Source organism: Microcebus murinus, chromosome 5 (assembly GCF_040939455.1).
Source record: "Microcebus murinus isolate Inina chromosome 5, M.murinus_Inina_mat1.0, whole genome shotgun sequence".
NCBI classification, from domain to species: Eukaryota; Metazoa; Chordata; class Mammalia; order Primates; family Cheirogaleidae; genus Microcebus; species Microcebus murinus.
In genome coordinates, this window is record NC_134108.1 from 109,627,573 (window position 1) to 109,648,341 (window position 20,769).

Here is a 20,769-nt window from a genome sequence, read left to right on the forward strand (position 1 = left end):
TAGGTGAACCAGGCTCGAGTTTGGGTGAGATGACAACGGCTGTGTATACTTCGACATGCCCGGACTGTTGCCAAAGGGTATGCAAGAAGCTGGGCAGGGCTCGGGTGGTTGGAGGACGGGATGCGGGCGAGGGGGACATTTCCTCTAAACATTTTGTTATGACAGTTTTCCATTTGTCCATCGCCCAGACTCTACCCGGAACACTCACTAGACTCACTTTATCCCACGGCTCTCCCCCGCCCATCGTCTTATCTCTGATGCATTTCAAGGTGGGTTGGGGACATCAGTACACTCCGCCCCGACACGCTTCACCATGCACGTCATCAACTAGAGCTCAGCTTTCGTGTATGGTTCCTTTTTGTAGTCTGTTTAGAGATGTTTGGAAACAATATTGACACAAAGTGAAATGTATCAATCTTAAACGGTTCATTCTATGAGCTCTGAAAAATGCATAACCTGTGCAATCCCACCCCATCGAGATACAGAACATTACCCCCACCCCAGAAAGTTCCTTGTGCCCCTCCCAGGCCATCTCTGCCCAGAGACTCTTCCCTGTACATCTTGTGTACAGCGGTGTTCGCCGGCATCCCTCCCCCACAGCAGCGGGATGCGTGGTTGAGCGCCTGGCTGCCCAGGTGAGGACGACACCTCCCAGCCTTCCTGCAGCTCCGTGTGGTCATGTGATCAAGTGCTGGTCTACAGAGTGTAAACAGAAGCATCATGTGGCAACTTCTAAAAACTTTCCATAAAAGACAACTGGTGTGCCCTTGGCCGCTTCTTCACCTTCCCCCCTTTTTCCTGTTGCCCAGAACAGAGCTGTCATGGCTGCTGTCCTGGACCAGGGAGAAGGGACATACCCAGGGGTGGAGCAGTGAGCTGGAAGGAGCTGACTCCTTAAACTCTTGATGGAGCAGAAATGCCTGGAATGCTTACCTCAGTCTCACGTGAGAGACAAATAAACATTTTGGGGGCCATTGTCCAATGACAGTCGGCATTACAGTCAAACCTAGTTTTGACGACAAACTTTTGAACCTTTTAAATATTGTACTATGTGCATGTATTGCCTACTCAAGAAAGGGAATTATAATACAAAAGTAAACACAAAATGAATAAGGAGACTGCAGTAGAGACAGCTAGCAGCCTTCCTACCCGCAGTGGAGTGGCGGTGCCCCCGCTGGTTGTTAGGACACAGGATCTACGTCACATGGCAGAGACTCACATTAGCAGTAGCTTGAGCAAGACAGAAGTGGATTTCTCTGCACATAAAGGCCTGAGCCCTCCAATAGCGCAGATCAGCGACCAGCTCCCACCCTCCCGTATGTGGTCATCTCACGTCCATGCAACGACTACAGTTTCTGAGCACAAAGCCCGGACATCTCCAGGGCACACTGGCCCCTCCAGGAGGCTAGGTAGCCCTCTGGCCCACACTGCGGTGAGCCCTCGGACACCTGCCCATAGCCTGGGCAGGGGCCCCTCCTGCCCACGGCAGAACCTTCCACACGGGGGGGCAGACCACCTCTCCGATCTGTGCTTGTGCCCCGGCTCCATGCTGCCTCCCCTGTGCCCAGACACACCCTGCAGGCCTCCAGAGCCCCCCTCCTGGAGCCCGGGGATTTGGAGGCAAGTTTTCTTATCCAGCCTTGCAGGAGGTATCGACCCGGCATCCTGTCCTCTCACTGATGTCCGGTGACACTGACACGCCAAATCTTAATCTTCTTAGGCCATCCTCACTTGCACACCTGCCGCCCCCTCAGCCTCGTGCCTCCCATCCCAGCCGTCCATCTCCCCCCCCCAGCCAAGGTGCTAAAAGCTCTTGCTCTGCGGTCCGGCGTGGGGCCCATCAGATGGGCTGCCTGTCAGGAAAAGCCACCCTGGGATTTGGGGCAGCCATTAGCCTGGCAACAACAATAACTTTAGTAGCAGGAGTAATAATAGTAATAGTTAGAGCTACTGCTTTCTCAACACCCACCAGGTGACAGAAGCTCTCCTTACAGCTCTCTGAGGCAGGGCTTGTCTGTCCCTGTTTTACAGATGGAGAAACTGAGGCTCACAGACACTTCTGAGACCTCACAGTTCAGATGGGGGTGAAGCCCAGGTCTGGGCGCCCTGAAGTGTCCTGCTGCTCTGCACCTGTGTCCTCCCAAAGACCACAACAAAGGCGGGTTCGTTGGGCTCAGACACTCGCCAGCGCTGGCTCCCTCGCCGGGAGGTGGGAAGGGAGCGTGGTGTGGCCCTGTCTCTCCCGCAGCTAGTGCTTCTGCTGCCAGACATGCTGTGGAGGGACCCAGAAGTGGGGAAGGCGCAACAGGGGCTCCTTGGGTGGAGCAGGGATGGGGACCGGGAGGTGGGAACAGGAGGAGTGAGGACACTGGTGGGTGGGGTGGGGCAGAGATTGGGGGCAGAGCCAGGAGGAGTTTTGGAGCCAGGCAGAGGGACTTAGGCAGGCTTGGGAGGTGGCTCGGTGGCACACTACAAGAGAACAGGCCGAGACCCAGGGGGCAACCACATTTAGGGTGTGGCTTCTGTGTGGGCCATTCTTTTGCAGAGGGTCCCCTGGTCCTGGCTGGCTCTAGGTCACACCTGTCCCCCACTTTGCAACCCCCCTGCCCCTGGGCCTGCCCACTCCTGAGCCTCGGGCCCTGCCCTTCCCAGGCCTCTGGAAGCTTCTTGGCCCCGTCCTGATTCTAGCGGCGGGGCGGTGCTGCAGAGGCCTTTCCCAGCCCTGCAACCCGGAGACCCCTCCCTCGCTGACAGTGCTCAGGTGGGTGTGGCTGGGCAGGGGACGAACCCAGGGAAATGAATGCCATTTGCACCTGTCAGCCCTCGGCAGCAGTCTTTGGGGGCCCAGGGCGCGTGGCAATTAGAAGAGCAAACTCCAGCCTGTTTACCAGCCGGAGCATCTCAGGGTGGTTATTTACTTTTCCGAGATTCTGGGAGGGGAAAATGAGCGCGGGGCCTCAAGGAGCCTCCGCAAACAGAGGAGAGGCGGTCGTGTGTTAACCGACCCGTCAGCTGCTCAGCCGCTCGGGAGGCGACTGTCATGCTGGGCAGGTCTGGGGGAGCCTCTCGGACGACACGGAGGGCCCCACGCAGGCCAGCCAGAGGCAGCCACCGAGGTCAGAGAAGCCAAGCCACCACCCGCCACCCTGCCCGCAGGCCAGGTAAGGACATGGTCCAGAGAGGGGAGGTCACACAGCCCAACTAGAAGGGGACCAGTCCACAGGGCCCCGAGTCCCAGGACGGGGAGAAGCAGCACAGAGGGCAGGCATTTCTGGGGGGCAGTGGCTGCGGCTGTCCAGCCACCGGCACTCAGGGCCAGGCTGGGCCCTGCCACCAGGAGCACGGGGGCCGTTGTCCAGCTGACCCTACAGCCCTGGCGTCTGGTCACCTGGCAGACCTGGGCTCCAGTCCTGGGCAAGCCCTGGACCCTCCGTGGCTCTGGCCAGGCGCCGGGAGGACCCTGCTGACCGCCTCAGGGGCACGTGAGAGCCTCACGAGCATCGACCCGCTTTGGGGAACGGGAAGAGCTGACGGGACCCGCAGTCATCTCTCCCCTCGTGGCTGGAGTGCGGAGCGGTGGAGCGAGGCACGTTGGAACTCCAGTCCCTGCAGTGCCCAGCGGCTGTGATAGCAGGGCGGTGCCGGGGCTGGGAGGCGCAAGCTCACAGCAGGCGGGCGCGGAGCTGGCCGGTGTGCGCACGCTAAGCGCGCAGGACAAGATCACACGCCTGGCCCCTGCTTCAGGGGCTCGGTTCTCAGGCTGTGACCTGAGGACCCCTGGGAGTTCCCAAGAGCCTCTGGGGGACGCCTCGAGGTCAACGTTGTTCCCATATTAGCACCAACATGGCATTTGCCATTGTCACGGGTCAGTAGCTGCAACTAACGGCACAAAAGCTGTGTGCTCAAAAGTGCTGGCGGCGTAGCAGGACTCTGGGCGGTGGCACCAGCCGTCCTAGTGGCCACGGTGTCTTCACCACCACACTTGCAGGGGGGACAGAAACGCCAGTTTCACTAAGAATGTCCTTGATGAGCCGATCGAAGTGATTAACTTTATTAAATCTCCATCCTTGAGTAGATGGCTCTTTACTGTGCCATGTGGCGGAATGGGGAGTGCGCTTCTGGAGAGCCATGGCTGCCTCCAAGAGCAGCATCTGCGAGACTGCTCGAGCTGTGAGGTGAAATTGCCATCCCCACGAACACCATTCGTACCTGGACAACCGCAGGCGCACGACAGTTATTCAGTCCTGGTTATTCGGCATATATTTTCTCAAAAATGGATGAGGTGAGCATGTCGCTTCAGGGAAGACAACTGACAATATTTGTTGCTAATAACAAAATTTGGTATTTCAAGCAAAAATTCGAATTTTGGAAAAATTTTATTTGCTACGATGAGCTTGACGGCTTCCCAAGTGGCCAATGCACGTGTGATGTTACAGAGTCATGCTTAGGTGAAAGATCCTTTCAGAATGCAAAACAGGCCAATGGGTTTTAGTATAACAGAAGACAAAAAGTTTCTTGATGAGGTTTTAGATTCCAGGCTGCAAGTGTCCCTCAAGAATCTACCACTTGTCAGGCCGAGGCGGGCAGATCACTCAAGGTCAGAAGTTCGAAACCAGCCTGAGCAAGAGTGAGATCCTGTCTCTACTAAAAATAGAAATTAATTGGCCAACTAAAAATACATAAAAAAAAAAAATTAGCCGGGCATGGCGGCACATCCCTATAGTCCCAGCTACTTGGGAGGCTGAGGCAGGAGGATTGCTTGAGCCCAGGAGTTTGAGGTTGCTGTGAGCTAGGCTGATGCCACGGCACTCTAGCCTGGGCAACACAGTGAGACTCTGCTTCAAAAAAAATAAAAATAAAAATAATCTACCACTTGTTGAGGTTTGGTGTAGTATCAAAGAAGACTGCCCAATAACTGAAAAGACTGTTAGAATTCTCCTCCCTTTTCCAACTCCACATCTGGGGGAAGCTAGCTTTTCCCTGTGTGCTTCAATCAAAATAACATATTGCAGGAGATTTAATTAATATAGAAGCAGATAGGAGAGTCTAGTTGTCTTCTCTCAAGCCAGACATTTAAGAGATTTGCAAAAATGTAAAACAATACTTTTTCTCTTCTCTTTTTTAAAAAAGTCATTTTTATAAAAATATATTACTTACATTAACATGAATTGAGTTTATTATTTTTATTTCAAGTGAGCTAAGAAATGAATATTTAAGTTTCTTGGCTTTAACTTTTAATATGGCAAATATCAATAGCCCCACATAAACCAACACTCTTTGGGGTCCTGAACAATTTTTAAGGGTGTCAAGCCATCCTAACAGCAAAAAGTTTGTGAACTACTGGTCTAGCACATGTGAGGTGGGAACCGGCGAGCAGGTGTTTGCAGCTGGGTGAGTCAACGCGGGTCTGTACAGGGCTGGAGAAAGGTGGAGGACCTGCTGCAAGGCGGGAGGACAAGCCTGGGGGATCCCAGGAGGTGTCCTTATAACACAGCTAAATGTGGCTGACAGGAGATTGTCCAGGTTGCTGGCATGAGGAATCCCCGAAACAGCAGGGAGATCCCAGAAACCCACGTGAGAGGTTGAAACAATAAACATCTGAACAATGATCTGAGCTGTTGACCCCACACAAAGACGCTCAGGCACTGATGTACTCCCCCACCCACCACCAACTCTAGGGGCCCATGTCCACATGCTCCCAACGTGGGCAGATCCAGATGCCGTGGCGGGCTCTCTCCTGCTGACCTCTAGCACAGAGGCCTGTGAGACACCCTGGCTGGAGTCGCGAAGGGGACGTTCCCTGAGACCGTGTGTCCTGCTCCCCCAGGCCCTGACACCACGGCCAGCACAGGCCTGGCCCTCCTTTCCAGGCCCCTTGCCCCAAGACTGCCAGCTCTGGTTTGCAGCCGCCGCCGGCTGCGGCGAGCGGGTGTGGGCGGGGCGGAGGAGATATTCTTGGCCGGGAGAGGAGCCAGGCCTTTCATCCCTCAGCATGGCCGCTGGGGCCTCCATCCTCAGCTGGCGGGAGGCGGGAGGACCCGTGCTCCCTAGATCCCGTGTCACGCAGCCTCGGCAACAGGCCTCCCTGCCTCTACGGTGAGGGCAGCTGAGTTACCAGCGCGTCAAGCAGGGCGAACAAGCCAACCAGGGTGGGGCAGCGCCAGGAAGAACTTCGGGAGGCCTCCATGTCAGACAGGCACGCTCACCTACGTACAGGGACATGGGGGCGCACCTGAGGGCACTCCACTCCTCTCCCCGCCGGCCGGCCTCCGTCTTGCTCTTGCCGCACGCCTTGACCACACGGCCCTGGTTCTCCTCGCGCCCGCTCCTGCCACTCCCCCGCCCCTGCTCCACTGGCCCGGGTGCCCGCCCACCCACGGCACTCTGGACAGGTCAAGCCCTGAGCAGACTCCAGGCCAAGCCACAGGCCAAGGCACTCTGTCACTAGCGAGGGTGGCCCCCAGTCAGGTGTCTGCCCTGGTCCAATCAGCGGTAGTGTGGTGCTGATGCGGTCCTCTGTGGGGTGGGGTCTCGGGTGCAGGTTAGTGGATGGGACAGGTGACTGGTTAGTGTGGTGCTGATGCGGGTCCTCTGTGGGGTGGGGTCTCGGGTGCAGGTTAGTGGATGGGACAGGTGACTGGTTAGTGTGGTGCTGATGCGGGTCCTCTGTGGGGTGGGGTCTCGGGTGCAGGTTAGTGGATGGGACAGGTGACTGGTTAGTGTGGTGCTGATGCGGTCCTCTGTGGGGTGGGGTCTCGGGTGCAGGTTAGTGGATGGGACAGGTGACTGGTTAGTGTGGTGCTGATGCGGGTCCTCTGTGGGGTGGGGTCTCGGGTGCAGGTTAGTGGATGGGACAGGTGACTGGTTAGTGTGGTGCTGATGCGGGTCCTCTGTGGGGTGGGGTCTCAGGTGCCTGAGGCGCCAAGTAACACAGGGGTTCCCTGTCACTCCAGCCCACTGGTGTGGGGAAGGCACTAGTGCCTGACAAATGTTGAGCAAGTGGCATAAACAGGGTGCTTGACCCTGGGGACTTGCCGTCTTCTAGTTGCAAACCCTGGGCTTGTGTGTCAAAGCCAGTTCTCAGACAGCGTTTGTTGGACCCCCTGAAAATGGGAGATTTCCCATCCAAATCTGGTCCTCCACTGAAGCTGCTCTGGGTCCCCCAAAGCGGAGCCTGAGGCAGGACAAGCAGCGTGTTTGAGAGGGGAGCCCCAGCAGCAGGAGGGGGAGGGGACAGGATGGAGGAGGAGCCATGAAGGTGAGGCCTGAGCTGGCACTGCTGTGGACTCTGGGGCTCCACCTGCCAGGGAGCGGGAGGCCACACAGGGGAGAAGGGGGAGGGGGAGGAGGAGGAGGAGGAGGAGGAGGAGGAGGAGGAGGAGGCTGGGGCATCGTCCATGAACTCCATCCTCCAGTGGCTCTCCGGCAGCGCTGGACTCACCTGCTGGCCGGGGCCCTGGGGGAGAGGGAGTGCGGCCCCCTTCAGACAGGGCCTGGCCCCTCCCCACCCCCACCCATCTTCATAACCTGATGGCCCCTGCCAGCCACCCCCCAGTTTGTAAATTGTGCCGCAGCCTTTCACAGAGGACACTGAGGCCAGGGGTGGGGTGGGGTGGCCTGGAGACCTCGGCCAAGGTCACTCGGCCCAGCACACTGCACTGAGTCCAGGACCCCTGACTCCCGGCAGAGTGCCCCCTGCCACCCACTCTGCTTTCCTTCCCACCCAGGGTTTGCTGGTGGCTCGACCTCTCTGCCCTGGGAGCGAGGCCCTCGGAGACGGAGACGCGCCCTGGGCTGCGGGCGCCCCGGCCGGGCCCCTTTCTTTGCTCCCGGCTGGCTCAGGACAGAATCCAGTAAATAACATGCTGCCCATCGATCGGAGGTCACCCGGGCCAGGGCCGATCGATGGCCGCAGACAGCTGGGCAGGCGGGTAATGAAGTGCCAGCTCCTTGGCGGGGGTGCCGGCCCTGGAATTTAATCCCCCTGCCTCCGCCTGAGGCCCCAGCTCAGGTGACAGGAGGGAAGACAGATGGGGCTCTGAGGCCAGTCGGTGGGCGTGGGCGGGGGATAGGGCGGGGGTGGGGCTGGGGGGTGATGAAGCTCACGGCACCGGCCCTCCATACTCCGCGTGCTGCCTCCCCACACAGGCCTCCCCTGGGGACCTCCTGGAAGAACGTGCACTGCCCCGTGCCCACACAGAGCACAGCTCACACTGTGCACGTGTCCTGCAGGCATAAGGCTGTCCACCCCTCTAAAATGAGGGGTCTGGGAGGGCAAGGAAGGGCACGAGAGACTAAACATTGTTGAACAGTAGGATGTGCCAACTCGGTGTCCTGGGGCTTTGTATCTGTCACCTTATTTGATCTTCACAGAGTTCAGCCTGATAAATATTATATTATTACGTCCATCCCAGTAGATAAAGAAACAGGTTCAGAGAGGAAGAGAAGTTTAACAATCAGAGCTGCTCGATAATGCAGTGGACTGGGTGGCCTCATGAAATGGTGAGTTCCCCGTCACTCTGGGTATTCAAGCAGAGGCCAAAGGGCTAGCTGTCAAGGGCCACAGAGGGACTCCTGCAGAAGGTGAGCTTTGGACTGGGCTCCTTCCCAAAGTTGAGCTTGTACAAGTCTTTCGGAAGGACAGAATAAGCTGGGCTTCAGGGCAGGGCCCCTGGCCCCACGCGGAAGGATGGCAAGGGAGATGCGGTTACTAAGCTGGTGGCTTCCCAGCCATGTCTGCAGACCCCTGGGGTACTCTGGAGGCACTTCAGAGTCAACAAATATTTGACTCAAAGTTCATTTTCAATGCCATGGTTATGAGAACCTGATAAAACAGTATTTTAAAACAAATACAGCCGGCAATAGTGTTATACAACTTTTATCCCACTTGAAATCACTAGAAAGGTTGCTTTAAGTGGACCTGGGGCTAAAGATTCTCCTACATCTGTATTTAATCAAAGAGCATTGCAAGGAGGGATAAGAAACAAAAACCCCTCTTTTTCTTGCAATTACTTATCTGTTTGAATAAGTAACAGTACACAACACAAACACCGTGCAGACACAAGCTGGAGGCTGAGCTGATGCAGGGTGGAAACTGTCACTAATACTCCCTCATTCCTGTCTTATATGCAGCAAAACAGCCTTGTTCTCATCTTATCTAATCTTGTTATAATTGCTCCCTCTTGTTACATAAGAATATGGCACACATGTGAACATATCAAATACAGAATATGACTTTTATCTGGTTTACGCATTGTGATTCTACTTAGATTTCATTTGAAATTGAAAATGCCGGGACATCTCCATGGCAATTTTCATTGAAAATGCTGGGACATCTCCATGGCAAAGTGACCACGGCTGCCACCCGCAGGCCCTTCCCAAGCAGAGTGGGGTGAAGGGCTGGTTTGGGGTCTGCAGCCGCGTGGGCGTGGCCCCCGGCCCCGGGTGACCGTACCCATGCCTGGCCCCGTCCCAGGAGCCCGACACATACGCTGCGCTGGGTGCCGGGATGAGCGGGTAAGGCTGGAGCGTTGTGGCCCGCGCTTCCCCAGGAGGGCGGTCTGGGGAGGAGGCAGCGGGGGCGATGGAGGAAGCTCGGTGGCCTGCAGAGAAGCTGTGCGCAGTGCGGGACAGACGGCCATGTGGAGGCAGAAACGCCGCTGGAGCCGCAGCCGCAGGTCAGAGAAAGGTACGCGAGGATGGTGAGGTCCCCGGCTGGGGCGAGGGCCCAGTAGACGGGAGCTGGTCTCTGTCTGGATGGGAAACGCTCGGCTCCCGCCCTGCGGGTCTCACAGAGGCCCAGAAGCTGCGCTGCTGCCCTGTCTCCAACCCTCTCGACTTCTAGAATTCCCTTCTGGGCCCTGCTAGTCTTCCAGGGCTGTTTATGGGGCCCTGACAATGCCTGCTGGCCTCGTTTCTATCACATGTGGCTGCCCTATCAGCTCTCTGACCTCAGCACCCGAAAAGAGCCCATCTGGCCCGACTGGTGAGGTCCAAGGCCCCGTCTCCAAACAGGCCCTGGGAGGACCCTGGATGAGCCACGGTTCAGGTGTCAAAATGCCAACCTTGTCTCATATCACTCACTCCTTCTCTCCCCACCCTTTGGCAGCAACCCTGGTCTTAGGCCTGCCTCCCCCAGCTCCGAGCACACCTACTGCAAGGCCTTTACTCAGTCCTGTATTCCTATGTTTGCTCCTGCAAAGTTCCTTCCTGCAAAGCTTTGCACCAGGTCTCAGCCCAGGTGTCACCTCCCCAGACATCCCCCCCGGACCACCTCATCCACTGCAGCCACCCCGACCCTACCAACACCCGCCACTCCGTCACCTGGGCTCTCTTTTCTGCATAGCGCTTCACGTTTTCTATGGTGGTCTTGCTTACTTCTTGTTCACTGGAGTATTTGTTTTTCCACACCTGAATGTCAGCTCCACGAGGACAGGGACCTTGTCCGTCTTGTTCACTGAGTGTCTGCAGCCCCTAGCACTGTGCCTGGCACACAGTAGGCCCTCAACAAACGCTTGGGGAATCGAGGCGCTCAGAGGTTGGGAGCTGTGCAGCTGTCAGGGACAGGGCGCAGTCTTGTCTCCTTCTGTGCACGCTGTCCTGGTTCTCCTCACGTCACTGGGACCTGGATCCTTCCGCCTTCCACCTGGCTTTCCCTCGAAGCAGCCCTTAACGCTCTCAGCCCAGAAGCCCCGCTACCCGCATCGACCAAGGCCTCTGCCCACCAGCCACCCTCCCCTCTCTCCCCAGCCCCTCGCTCTTTCCTCTGTCAAGCCTCTGCGCTCCTGTGCTGAAAAATAAAGTCACCCACTTCTCACCCTTGCAAAGCACCCCGGGTGGAGGCCTGCGACAGAGGCCGGGAGGCGGCGCTCGGGAGAAGCGTCCAGTCTGGCGAGCTGGCGCGGAGGCGTCTGCAGCTGGGCGCAGAGGCGCCAGGAGGGGGGCCACGGGGAGCCTGGGCCGTGCAGGTGCGGGGATTTGGGGCTGGCAGTCGGGCGGTGTGGGAGGCCGGGCTGAGAGGGCTGACAGAGTTCTGTTTTCCACGCCTCCCGCCTGCTCACTCACAGCCGTCCTTCATCGCGGCTCCCTGCCCGCCTCCCCACGTCTGATCTCATTTAGCACGGCAATTAAATTTTAAAGGCCATCAGCACGGTCCCTCGCATGCCAGGTTCTTCCCAGATAGGGTATTTAATAGACTGGGAGGCAACTCTGCAGGCTCCGGCTGGGCTGCAGACCCACTGAGGCAGAAAATTAATAAGCACGCGGCCTCCCCGCCGCCCTCTCGTGGCCGGGCCCAGCCCGCCTCTCTCGCCCTGTCTTGCCCACCCAGGCCGCCGGGCAGCCTCCCGGGCAGGGGGCGTCGGGGTCGCGGGGGGAGGGGGGCAGGGAAGCCCTCCTTGCCCAGGAACCCAGAGATGACCTCAGGGTGTCGGGGCTGTCTGGAGGCCCCGTTCTGCCACTTACTAGCACAGCGGGGCGAGACACGCTGCTTAGCCTGTCTGCCCTCGTCCACTCATCGTGGGATGGGGTCGTGGGGAGGCTCACGGAGCCGACGCACGCACAGCGCTCCGCAGGATAACCAGCTCGTGGCAGGAGCTCAGTAGACGAGGTTCCTTCCCTGTCCCTCACGAACAGTCACGGCTTGTGCGCTAATGTAGGGGCCACTGGGCTGGGGTGGGGGTGGCAGGGGCAACAGGAACAGGAACAAGGCAGTCCTGAGTCACAGGGCCCGAAGGGTGTGTGGGCTGCCTGGAACTCAGGCGTGTGGCCTCAGGGAAACAGGCGTGGGTCAGCACCTGGGTAGGAATCTTGCTCCCTGTGTGCTCCTGGGCATGTCATTACTTCCTTGGGCCTCAGTTTCCTCACTTATAAAATGGGGACAGGGTACCGACTTTACAGGGTCACTGTGAGGCTCCGTGAGGTGACATGGCCGAGCTTTGGCACAGTAGGTGCCATGATGATTCTTCCTGTTTCACCCACCAGGTGCCAGGCGGCCGCCCTGCGGGGAAACCCCAGGGCAGAGGAGCATCTTGGGAGAGCCACAGGTGAGGGCGATCACACCGCCGAGGAAATGAGACACGAGATCTGGGGGACAAGCGCCGGCCTGGGCCCAGGCTCGTGTCTGGCGGCAGTGGCTCGAGCTCCGGCCCCGTCCTCACCTGCCCCGTTCCAGATCCAGCCCCTCCTTGGTGAGCGGTGGGGCTTGAGGATGAGGAGGGTGAAAGTGCTGTGGGAGGTGGAGCCCGAGCTCATCTAATAAATATGGACCAAGCGCCTACTGTGCGCCAGGCACTGCTCCAGGTCCTGTAGTGCTAGGGACACAGCAGTGACCATAGCAAAGATACTGTCCTCACGGGGCTGGCGTCAGACAGGGCTTAGATGACAGTTGATGCTGCGGGCAGGGAGGGGGACAGTGAGTGGGGTGATGGCAGGAAGGGGGTTATGCTTTTACATGGGGTGGTCAGGAGAAGGTGACATTTGAGCAGAGCCCTGAAGCAAACGTGGAGCCATGTGCATGTCTGGGGCGTGCAGGCTGAGGGGCAGCCCGTGCAATGGCCCTGAGGCAAGAGGGAGGTTGGCCAGTTGAGGAGCAGCAAAGAGGCGGAGGAAGTCGAAGTGCGGTGCGAGTGGAGAGGGCTGTGAGGGGGCAGGCCTCCTGTGCGCAGTTTTGCTCACAGGAGGTGAGCAGCGGAGGCGGGGGCGGGGGTCTGAGCAGGAGAGTGACAGGGCCTGACAAGCCTGTGGCTTCTGAGGGAAACTGCAGAGGGCAGGCGAGGAAGCCAGGCACGGGCAAGGAAGCTCCGTCAGCAGTTCAGGGGGAGGTGACAGGGTCCTGGAGCAGGGTGGGGACGGTGGAGATGAGAGAAAGGCTGGGGTGCTGGATATGTCTGGAGGGTACAAGGGCTGGGGCACCCAGGGTAGAGTCTGGGGTCGTCTCCCCAAGGACTGCCCCCCAGGCCTGGCAGCCCAGCCCTTGGTGCCTTGGCTCTCTGTGGGATGACGACCTTCCAGGGAGCTTCAGGGGCCTTCTGCAATCAGCCCTGTGGCGGGTGGGAATCTTCCCCGGCCTTTCCGCCCCCCGACCCCCAGCAGCTCTGGCAGGCCTCCGCCTCCGCCCTGCCGCAGGCCTGGCGCTGGGGCCGCTGGAGGGGCCGCCGTGAGAGCTCTGCCAGGTGGGAGAGCCCTCCGCGGGGTCAGGGGGTGGGGGGTGGCGGGCAGCATGGAGGCGCAGCCTCGTGGGGAGGTGTCCCTGCGAGCCCTGCGGTCTCTCCACCACCAGCCTTCCCTCGGGCGCCCATCCTGACTGCCCACGGCGGGGCGGGGGTCCGGACACACCCCTGCCCGGCCCACCGGGCCCCCTGCACCAGCCGGCCACCGATGCGCCCTCCCCACCTGCCTCCGTTTGGGCCCCAACAGTCAGGACCACCGCGCTGGGATTCAGCAGATGGCCTCATGCGCTCAAACCTACCATTTCCCGTGCCTCCCGAGCCCCAGTGAATTATATGAAAAGAAATCAGCCCTGTTTTCCTTTTTCCGCACAAAGAAATAAAGGAAAGGCTTTCAAATTGCTTCCAAAGAGGGGCGCGGCCTCCACAGGGGTGCGGGGCGGGAGGGGAGCGGGAGATGGGCGCTGCCCCACGGTGCTGGTCGCAAGGCGCGCCACGCGCCACGCGCCACGCGCCACGCGCCACGCGCCACGCGCCACGCGCCACGCGCCACGCGCCACGCGCCACGCGCCACGCGCCACGCGCCACGCGCCACGCGCCACGCCGAAAAGCAGATGCCCGAGCAGATGCCCCAGACCTCCTGCGCTGGAAGCTCTGCGGTGGGGACCTGTGTGTACACTCGTGGGCACCCCCATCCCCCGGTGGTTTTGAGGCACACAAATTTGAAGCCCGCTGGTGAGGTTGTGTTCCGAGGTTTATAACGTGGGTTATTAGTGCTTGGTCCTGGGGGCAGGGCAAGTGCAGGGGGCCGAGGAGGGCGGGGTGGGTGGGGCGGCGTGGTGGAGAGCTGCCCCCAGCTCTTGCGGACAGCAGGTCTGGGGCACCTCTTAGCATACTCTCTCCCCAGAACTCTGAAGTCACTGGCTGCAAGGAGCAGAAGGGAAAGGCTGTGGGGCAGGGGCAGACCCCGAACAGGCAAAGGCCCTGAGGCAGGAGAGATCCTTCAAGCGAGCAGGAAAAGGCTGTGTCTGTCTGGGGCGCAGTGGGAAGGGCAGGCAGGCGAGCTGGAGACTCTGCTGATGAAGACTTCGCTTCTTGCCCAAACCACTGGGAAACTATTAAGGTTTTCAGCAGGAAAGTGGCGTGGTCAAATTCTTAACTATTATTTTTAAATTTTTGACTTATTTTATTTTTTAAATAAAATTATTTTATTTTATTTACTTTCTTGCTGTGTTGCCCAAGCTGGAATGCAGTGATGTGATCATTCATAGCTCACTGCAGCCTTGGACTCCTGGGCTCAGGCGATCCTCCCACCTTGGGCTCCCAAAGTGCTAGGATTACAGGTATGAGCCATCACACACGGCCCAAAAATTGTTTTAAAAAATTAACATACAGTAAAATTGACTTTTGGGGGGTGCAGACAGTTCTATGAGTTTTAACATATGTACAGTTTCATGTAACCACAATGAGGACACTGAATGATTCCATTAGCCCCCAAACCGCCTTGTGCTGGCCCTTTGTAATCCTCCCCAACCCCTGGCAACCGCTAATCTGTCTGCATTGCTATAGTTCTGCCTTTTCCAGAATGTCACATGAATGAAATTATACAGTATATGACCATCTGAGACCGGCTTCTTATCACTCAGCTTAATGCCTTTAAGATTTATCCAAGTTGTTGTGTGTATCGATAGTGCCTTTTTATCGCTGGGTAGAATCCCATGGCATGGAGGGGCCACAGTTTGTTTATCCATTCATTTCTTGGAGGACATTTGAATTGTTTGCAGTTTTTGGTGTTATGAACACAGCTGCTATAGACATTCATCTGCAGTTTTTCCTGTGAATATGAGTTTTCATTTTTATAGGGTAAATATCTAGAAGTGGGATTGCTGAGTCGTATGACACTTGTATATTTAACTTTATAAGAAACTGCCAAACTGTTCTCCAGAGTGGCTGTACCATTTTGCATTCTCACCAGCAGTGTATGAGAATTTTATTTAGGTCTTGGATTTCTTACATCAGCATTTGCAGTTTCCCCCGTACAGATCTTGCACATGCTTTGTTGTGCTAATACCTACGTATTTCGTTTGCGGAACTATTGTAAATGGTGTTTTTTAAAATTTTGGTTTCCAAGTGTTCATTGCTAATATATGGAAATAGGATTGGTTTTTTTGTGTGTGTGTTGACCTTATATTCTGTAACTTTGCTCAACTCATTTATTAGTTCTAGGAGCTATTTGGGTAGATTCCATATTTTCTTTTCCTTCCTTCCTTCTTTCCTTCCTTCCTTCCTTCCTTCCTTCCTTCCTTCCTTCCTTCCTTCCTTCCTTCCTTCCTTCCTTCCTTCCTTCCTTCCTTCCTTTTTTATTAGAGAGGGGCCTTATAAAATAAGTTGGAAAACATTCCTTCTTCTGTATTCTGGAAGAGATTGGTGTTATTTCTTCTATAAATATTTGGCTAAATTTGCCAGTGAAGCTATATGGGCTGAGAGATTTCTTTTTTGGAAGGTTTAAAATTACAAATTTAATGTCTTTAATATTAGAAAGTCTTATATAATAGATATAGTACTCTTCAGGTTATCTGTTTCTTATTGGGTGAGTTTTAATAGTTTGTGGCATTCAAGGAATTGGTTGGTGCATTTCACCTAAGTTGTTGAATTTATGTGTACTGAGTTAGTAATAGCATTCTCCCATTGTCTTTCTAATGTCAGAGTGGACATCAGGTATAGTGATATACCCTCTTTCTTTCAAATACTGGTGATTTGTGTCTTCTCTCTTTTTCTCCTTTGTCAATTTGGCTAGAGGTCTATCCATCTTATCCATCTTTTCAAAGAAATAGATTTCAGTTTCCATATGGTTTTTCCATTTTTCAATTTCATTGCTTTTGCTCTTTTCTCAATTCTTTCTTCCTTCTTCTTGCTTTGGGTTTATTTTGCTATTTTTTTCTAGTTTTGTAAAGAACTATTAAAAATAGATGTCCAGTTAGATTTGAATTTCAGATAAACCATGAATAATTGCAATAATTGTTTAGTGTAAGTATGTCTCACGCAATATTTGGAAAATACTTACACTTAAAAAGTCATTGTTTATCTGAAATTCAAATTTAACTGTACATCTTTTATTTTATCTGGTAACCCTTGTTAAGATGCTATTTTGAGTGAAGCTGAGGCTAGGTGGTGATAAGATAGGGACACATGGACAGATTCACAAAATATTTCGGAGGCAAAATCTAGAGGATTTGGTGTCGATTGGACATTGGGGTGAGAAAGAGAGGAGTGGAGGACAATGGCACAGTGGCTTGTGCCTTGTGCCATCGCTGGGTGGAGCCGGGTGCGTCTGCTGCGCTAGGGAACTCAGGAGGAGCGGGGAGGCGGTGGTGGGAGGAGTGGGGTGCACTGAGCTAGTGGTGCCTTTGGGATGCCCAGGCAGAGGGGCAAGGCAGGTGGCTGGACATCTGGGTGTTTGCTTGGGGCAGGGGTCTGGGGTGGACACGACACAGAGAAGACGCGCTGAAGCTCCAGGCTAGAGCCCAGGAGGGGAGCACTGCATGCCAGGGTGGAGGGCCTGCCTGAGGAGCCCCTGGGGAGGAGGATCTGGCAGGGGAGACGGAGAAGAGGCTCCCAAGACGGCGGAGGGAAACCAGAGGAGTGTTTGTGGTATAGGCAGTGGTCCAGACGCCAGAAGGAAGTGGAGTTGGAGGATGTTTACTTTCCCTCCTGGTGGGAGCGACTTGGGCCTATGCCAGGGAACTGATCCGGAGGAGCAGCGGAGGAGAGGGGCACGTGGACACAGAGGGGTGCGGCTGGATCGGGCAGGTCCTCCAGAAGGGGGGAGGCAGGCATGCCCCGGCTGGCAGGAGGGCTCCTCCTGCATTGCGTAAGGGCAGGGCCGTCCTGGTTAGGCTCTCCAAAAGCAGGCCATGAGACGAGGCTCTGTGCAAGTTAAACTCCAAGTTTAACCTGGAGACAAGTTTATTTATGAGGCAACCTCGGGAAATCGAATGAGAGAAAGCAAGGACAAGCCAGCTGGGCGTGGTCTTACTGGGTTGGCTGCCACTGTGGGCAACTGGGGCTCAGTCCTATGGGCCCTTGGGGACACCATCTGCCTACTGACTCCCACCTCCCGTGGGGTGAGGGCTGCCCCCGGGGTGATGACCCGGCCCTTCCGCTGCGGTGTCTGCAGGCTGCGTGCGTCCGCCCTGCGGAGAGCGGGCCCGAGGCCGTGCCGGCCTGGAGAAGCACTGTCTGCACAGCTGCAGCGGAGAGCCCGGGAGGGCCGAGGAGGCGGGAGCGGCACGCAGACCACCTGTGCCCCGCGTGGGTGGGAGCTGGGAAGCCGGGGGGAAGCTTCTCTGGCCCTGGGCAGGAGGAAGGAGGTGCTCTGCTGGAGGTGGGGAAGGTGGTGGAGAGGTCAAGGCAGAGGCGGGCTCTGGCTGGATGGACCTGTTCATTGTAGAGCAAGAGGCCAGAGGAAGGCAGGTGGGCTTTAGGGCAGGGTGAGGCTGGCTGAGGTGGGTGACCTTGGACCCAGAGCAGTGACAGCTCACCACCTGACTGGGACTCTGCAGCAGGTGAAGCTTGGAGAAGGAGCTGGGGTCAGCCGGGTCCCCGATGTGCTCTGGCTTGTCTCCTTAGCATCTCTCACCACGGGGCACTCCTCTGCACTCGCGTGTTCTGTGCCGGCCGCCCCTGCTCCCCCCACGCCCGAGGCAGCGTGCTGTGTGGCGGGTCGTGGCTGCGTGGTGCAGCTCAGAGCCAGGCACAGAGTAAATGCCAGCACAGGCTGCCAAACGAATGAACCAGAGGCTGGGGTCCAGGGACAGGAAGTGACTTTGGTGCCCCCAGGGTCAGCATGCCCCTGCTGTCCCGGGAAGCGTTGTGCTGGACGCCGAGGAGACGGGACAGGCCGAGATAGTCAGCTGCCAGCCACTGCTCTGAGAGGCTGTGGGCCATGGAGAGGGTGCCTGAGTTCTGCCGGTGACAGGAGCCAGCTAGCTGGAGGTGGAGAAGGGCACCCAGCTGCAGAAAGTGACAGAGACACCGAGCACAAAACAGGTTCTTTCTGGAAACTGCAGAGTGGAGGAGGGTGTGGGGGGAGAGCATGGCTTGGCATGGTTTCTAGATACACAGGCAGGGGCGGGTCTGTCACACACAGCAAGTGCTTTGTGCATGTCCTGGGCCACTGAGGCTTGGACTTTATCACGTAAGCCACAGGGAGCCCCTGTCGTGGTGAAAGCAGCTGAGGGGCGTGGAAGGACATGTAATTACAGAGATCTGGGTAGCTGATGCACAGAGGAGGGAGTGGCCCGGAAGCCAGGTCAGCAGGGTCAGAAGTTTCTGCAGTTGGTCATCCAGGCCGAGGGTCACCTGAGCCCAGGAGGTGGCAGTGGGGAGAGGTCCCCGGGATGAGGGCAGGAGGAATCCAGGTGTGTTCGTGCCTGAGAGCTGCACCTCCTGGCACCCGGCGAGGGACATGCGTGAGCTCCGGTCTGTGGTGGCACGAACAGAGACCCCAGGCCCGGCAGCCTGGACGAGGAGCAGGGCTGGCCACATAGTGTGTGGCCCGGTGGGGATCCTGGATAAAAAATTAAGAATTTCAAGATGGAGACAGCAGAGCATTACGCCAAGCACAGTCACACGCCGTGGGACTGGCCCTGGGCAGGGAGCACTTTGGTTCCCAGAGTCCGTGGAAGGCAGAAGAGTCAAAGTTCAAGAAAGTCCGGGATTCTGTCTGGCCTCGGTGACAGCTGTCGTCGCTCATGGGACACTCAGCCACCGACAACGCCCGCCACCGCCCTCGGGTGGCCCTCGTCCTCAACTGTGGCCTGGTTGGGTCAGGGAGCAGGGTCCAGGGCAGGGGGTCTGATCTCGGAGAAGGGGTGCTCTGGAGGAGGAGGGGCAGCGGAGAGATGCTCGCTGCCGAGACAGAAGGCACACTGCGCGCGCCTTGGTCCCAGCCGGGAATGTGACCAGGAAGTGGTTCACTGCGCCCGCGGTTCCCAGGGTGCGGGCGAACCCTCCGCGCCTCTCGACAGGACTCTGGGAGATGTAGGATTTTGCCCAGAGTCTGGGGCCGCTCTCCTGACATAACCCAGGTAAGCGGGAAATTATTCAGAATGGCGTGGCCGTGTAGACAGCCAAACTGGATCGGCTGGGCATGCGGACATGATCCGATTTGGGGAGCAGCATGGAGAGAAGTCTCTGTGCCTTCGGTATCTGGCTCTGCCCTCCCAGACCACCTAAATGGGGGCGCACGGTCCTGGCCTCGGGCAGGTCTGCTGGGGGAGACAGCCTCTGTTTTCAGAGAGACCCTTGTCTGAGCGGAGCCGGTCCTGCCCCTGGGAGCTGCCATTCTGGTGGGAGAAACAGGGCTCGTGGAACAGGTCCCCGGGGCAATACTACAGATGCAAGTACTTCAGAGCTGGAGTAAGTGGAGAAGACACATGTGGCACCGCTAGTCAAGGTCTGCTTCCCGGAGGAGGTGAGTTACCAACGCACAGATCTTCTCCATAGAAATAGGGGAGGGCATGTCTAGAGAAGTGGCTCTTGGCGGAGTTGGTGGCTCATACTTATAATCCAGCACTTTGGGAGGCCAAAGTGAGAGGATTGCTTGAGGCCAGGGGTTTAAGACCAGCCTGGGCAACATAGCAAGACCCCATCTCTACAAAAAATAATTAAAAAAAATAAACATGCCTGTAGTCCCAACTACTCGGGAGGCTCAGGCAGGAGGATCGCTTGAACCCAAGAGTCTGAGGTTGCAGTGAGCTGTGATGATACCACTGTACTCTAGCCTGGGCAACAGAGTGAGACCTTGTCTCGAAAATAAATAAATACAATAAAAATAATAAAAATAATTCTAAAACGAGAACTGGCTCTTAAATGGTTTGGAGGTGAGATTGAGGCACATACAGCCACGCCCTCCTGCCATCCCGGGAGCCGCAAAGCCCCGGCCCTCTCCGGGCCCAGGCCCTGTGCAGCAGGCATCTGCTTGGCCCTCCGAGCCATGACTGCGTGCTGGCGCAGGGGTGAAGAGGGCAGTGTGCCCCGACGTCCGGACCTGCAGACAGCGCTGCCCCCTCTCGGGCGCGTTAGAGACAGCACACCACACCGTCCCGCAGCCTCCAGACCCTTCCGGCCTTCACCTGCGCCCGGCCTGGTCCCGGCTCCTCTCTGCCTTCCAGCCCTGCGCTCGCTGAAGGTGCTTGCTCTGCCACCTGAGTATCAGCCAGGATGCTTTGGGCTACAAGTGACAGAAAGCCAACTCAAGGTGGCCTAGCCAAAGGGAGTTTTCTACTATTTTTCCCATTTATTTAACACCAACATTGCCAGATATATGTGCACCCATATTTCTGAGAGGGTTACAGATAACTCCCTTTCATTCTCATAAAACCCTATGAGGTGAGTGCTATTGTTCATTTTACAGGAGGTGGAAGTTGAAATAGCTTGTTTAGGGTCACAGGCTTGCTTAACAAGATGTCAGGAGGTTGGGTTTCTCCAGGACAGGTCCAGCAGCTCAGTACATTATCTTGAGCCTCATTTTTGCTCCTTGCTCCACTCTGCTATTCTCAGCATGTTAGCCATGTTTTCCCTCATGGTCGCAAAGTGGCTG